Below are 4350 nucleotides of genomic sequence, written 5' to 3'. Positions count from 1 at the left end.
AGCGCGCTGCGTGTCCCCGAAGATTCGATTCAGGGGAGAGGGCGTGCTGTCTCCACTCTGTCTCTTTCTCTCCTCCCCCACGCCTCACACACTCACACACACACACACACACACACACACAAACACACACAAACACACACACACACACACTTAGAGGATGAGCTGTTCTAGATGACAATGTCAACAATGCTGTTTGGCCATTTGCATTCAGAGGTATGCACACCTGTTCAACCTTCAGTTGCTGTCTGTCACTTGGGGGATCTCTGAAAGTGTGTGTGGCATGCAGGTGGTCTCTCTGTATTTTTCTTTCTTTCTTTCTTTCTTTCTTTCTTTCTTTCTTTCTTTCTTTCTTTCTTTCTTTCTTTCTTTCTTTCTTTCTTTCTTTCTTTCTTTCTTTCTTTCTTTCTTTCTTTCTTTCTTTCTTTCTTTCTTTCTCTCTCTCTCTCTCTCTCTCTCTCTCTCTCTCTCTCTCTCTCTCTCTCTCTCTCTCTCTCTCTCTCTCTCTCTCTCTCTCTCTCTTTCTTTCTCTCAACTCAATTCAAGGGGCTTTATTGGCATGGGAAACATATGTTTACATTGCCAAAGCAAGTGAAATGGATAAACAAAAGTGATATAAACAATAAAAAGTGAACAGCAAATATTACACTCACACAAGTTCCAAAAGAATAAAGATATTCAAATGTCATATTACATCTATAAATAGTGTTGTAACGATCTGCAAATAGTTAAGTTAAAAAAGGGAAAATGAACATAAATATGGTTTGTATTTACAATGGTGTTTGTTCTTCACTGGTTGCCCTTTTCTTGTGGCAACAGGTCACAAATCTTGCTTCTGTGATTGCACACTGTGGTATTTCACCCAATAGATTTGGGAGTTTATCAAAATTGGATTTGTTTTCGAGTGGCGCAGTGGTCGAAGGCACTGCATCGCAGTGCTAGCTGTGCCACTAGAGATCCTGGTTCGAATCCAGGCTCTGTCGTAGCCGGCCGCGACCGGGAGGCCCATGGGGCAGCGAATAATTGGCCCAGCGTCGTCCAGGGTAGGGGAGGGAATGGCCGGCAGGGATGTAGCTCAGTTGATAGAGCATGGCGTTTGCAACGCCAGGGTTGTGGGTTCGATTCCCACGGGGGGCCAGTATGAAAAACATAATGTAGGCACTCACTAACTGTAAGTCGCTCTGGATAAGAGCGTCTGCTAAATGACTAAAATGTAAATGTAAAATGAAGTGCAGCTCAGTTTCCACCTCATTCTGTGGGCAGTATGTCAGTACTGTGTGTGTGCTGTATGAGGATCAGCATGTCTCTCCTCTCCCTATTAACCTGAGTGCAGGTTATTACAAATTACAGTCTCCCCTCCTTCTATAATCTCCCTCCCCCCTCTCTCTCTCTCACACACACACACACACACTTTTCTTTGAATAAAATGCTACATTCATGTATACTTTGGATAATAATGCCTTGTAATTGGCAAGGCTGTACGTGTGTGTGTGTGTGTGTGTGTTCTGACTCTGTGGACTAGCTGTTCTGACTCCAGTCTTTATCCGCCACAGCTGTCTCACACTGTTGTTCCTCTGTCCACTCCAACACAGATATGCAGCAGAGAGAATATTAATCAAAAGAAACAAACACACACAAACACCACACACACAGAGAGAGAATAGTAATCTCAGATTGAGCTCCCGTCTCACCCCTCCATTTATCTTTCCCCCTTTCTTGCTCTCCCCCTTCCCTCTTCCTCCCCCATCTCCACCCACCAGGCACCACATGTCATTCCTCCTAACAATCAGACGTGTGTAGTTAACCTTCAAGACAACGACTGTCTTATACGTCTGATAGGGTAGGGGACAATGTGTGTGTGTGTGTGTGTGTGTGTGTGTGTGTGTGTGTGTGTGTGTGTGTGTGTGTGTGTGTGTGTGTGTGTTATTGGGTGATGGCTTTGGTCCAGCCTGGTATGGTATGGTGGGTATTCATGGCGGGGGTAAGACATTGTCCTCTCATGGCCCAAACAATACCCCCTCTCAGCAGGACACAAGACACTGACTAGCTACTGAAACACACTCACAGCAGAGAGAGAGAGAGAGAGAGAGCGAGAGAGAGAGTTCAGAAAATGTTTTTGGCAATAGTATCTGTGTCTTTGATGAAGGGAAGGTTAGGCGTTTGACCCCAGAGCTCTGGGTTAGAGGTCAAACTATGACATCACTAAACAAAGGACAAAAGTCCAAGGAAATACCAGAGGAGAGCGCCATCTAGTGATATCTCAATGTAACTGCTATAAAATGGCAGGATGAGAGCGGGAGCAGAGTGTAAAGGACGTCAAGCTGCTTGCTTAGCAAGACCATATTGGTGCGAACTCAGGACCTCTGCCTTGCTAGCACATGTGATCACTCCTCTGAAGCGTTACACGAAAAGCTAGCTATTCGCTGGCGCAAGTGGGGACAGTTCAGGCTTAGTTGTAAGTTTCACACATCCCCATGTGCTACATTCACCCCTCAAACTTACTCAACTGCGACCCCAGCGTTGAGCTGAGCGCAACTGTAGATCCGGGTCACGGCACCACTGTAAAGGACATCACGCTACTTGCTTAGCGAGTACCACTTCCTCCAGATTTGGCCCATATCTAGCGTGAACTTGGGACATCTGCCTTGCTAGCACACATGACCACCCTCCTGAAGCATCTTACTAGTCGGCGCCACGCGAAAAGCAAGCTGGCAAGTTGTGACACTTCAGGCTGAGGAGTAAGTTTCACACATTCCCATGTGCTACAAGAGCAGTACCTATAAGCACCAGCAGATGGCAGCAGAATACGGCTTCTTTATGTTTGATTTTATTTGATTTTATTGTGATCTCTTTTAGTCCTCATTTGGACTAACCTTCCAATTCATTATATTTAAATGGTTCTAAAGTATTGTTTGAATTTATATATTGAAAGGTTTCTGTTTTGCTCAGAAAAATTATTCAATTTCTTTATTGCTCTGAATCTAAATGTTATTTTTGCCTATTTCTCTTTTCTTCCATGATAACACATATAGTAGATGGTGGACAATATATTCCTAGTATTGATTAAATGTCTGTCTCTTACCAACTGAATACTGTTGTGAATGGGGTTTGGCCGTTTTAAATGGTGTACATTGTGAAATAAAATTATCTTGTTGATTGATGACCACCCAAGAGCATTGTGCATGATGTGCACAACTTTTGTGCACAACAAAATAATAATATCTCCACCTTAAAACAATCCTTGCTGCTTTGTTCTGTCCAATCAGCAGCCTCCTAATCTCACTTGCTGATGTATTTCCCCAGACCACAGATCAGTAGTTCACCTGTCTCCCAATTAATGCTTGGGTTGTTTACTTAAGAATCTTTCCCGGAAAATATTTAGCTATCCTTCTGATCATGCATGCAGTTATTATTATTACTTTTTTACATAGATTAGTTATTTGAGACGACCATGATAAGCAGTTGTCTAGCTGCACCCCTAGTAATTTTGTTTCTGCCACTTCCTCAATTTGTACTCCCCCATGCTTAATCGCATCCCATGTTGTGTTGGCCTTTTCCTGGTGGAACAGACCAACATAACCTTGATTTTCTTGGCGTTCAAAACAAGTTTGTTCCGGCAAACCCACTCCCTGATATTTCCCAGATCTACTTGTAAAGCTTGCTATACCTGTTGAACCGATTTTCTTGCTGTATAAATTGTAGTATCATCTGCAAATATAGTAGCTTGAGTTTCAGATTAGGTATAAGGAAGGTCATTGGTATATATCAAGTAAAGAAGTGGCCCAAGGCAGCTGCCCTGCGGTATTCCACAGTTTAAAGCATGAGGGGAAGAAAACGATCCATTGATATAGGTGGACTGTTTCCTGTCAGTTAGATATGACTGTACCCAATTCAACACTGCCTCCTTAAACCCATAATGCAATCATTTTGTCAAATTATTTCATGATCCACTAAATCAAATGCTGCACTGAAATCAAAAAATAGTACACCCACAAACCTGCCATTATCCATAGTATTGAGCGATTGGTCAGTCATGTCAACCAATGCAGTGGTAGTAGAAGGGTTTTTGCGATAAGCATGCTGATTGGCTGCGATCAGATCATTATTTTCCATGTGCTCTCATATTTGTCTACTCACAATACCCTCTAATATATTCGTGAGTGAAGGGAGTAGACTGATTGGTCGACTATTGGCAGGAGTAATGGGTTCTTTGCTGTCTTTCGGGGTTGGACACAGTTTAGCATACTTCCATACATTTGGCAATTGCCCCTTTTCCAGGGACCAATTAAATATGTATTTCAGTGAAGCTGCAATCTGGGGAGCAGATTGTCCATAAGATCATAACCTGTAGAT

Source organism: Coregonus clupeaformis, chromosome 31, assembly GCF_020615455.1.
Source record: "Coregonus clupeaformis isolate EN_2021a chromosome 31, ASM2061545v1, whole genome shotgun sequence".
Taxonomy (NCBI): Eukaryota; Metazoa; Chordata; class Actinopteri; order Salmoniformes; family Salmonidae; genus Coregonus; species Coregonus clupeaformis.
This window is presented reverse-complemented; position numbering follows the sequence as displayed.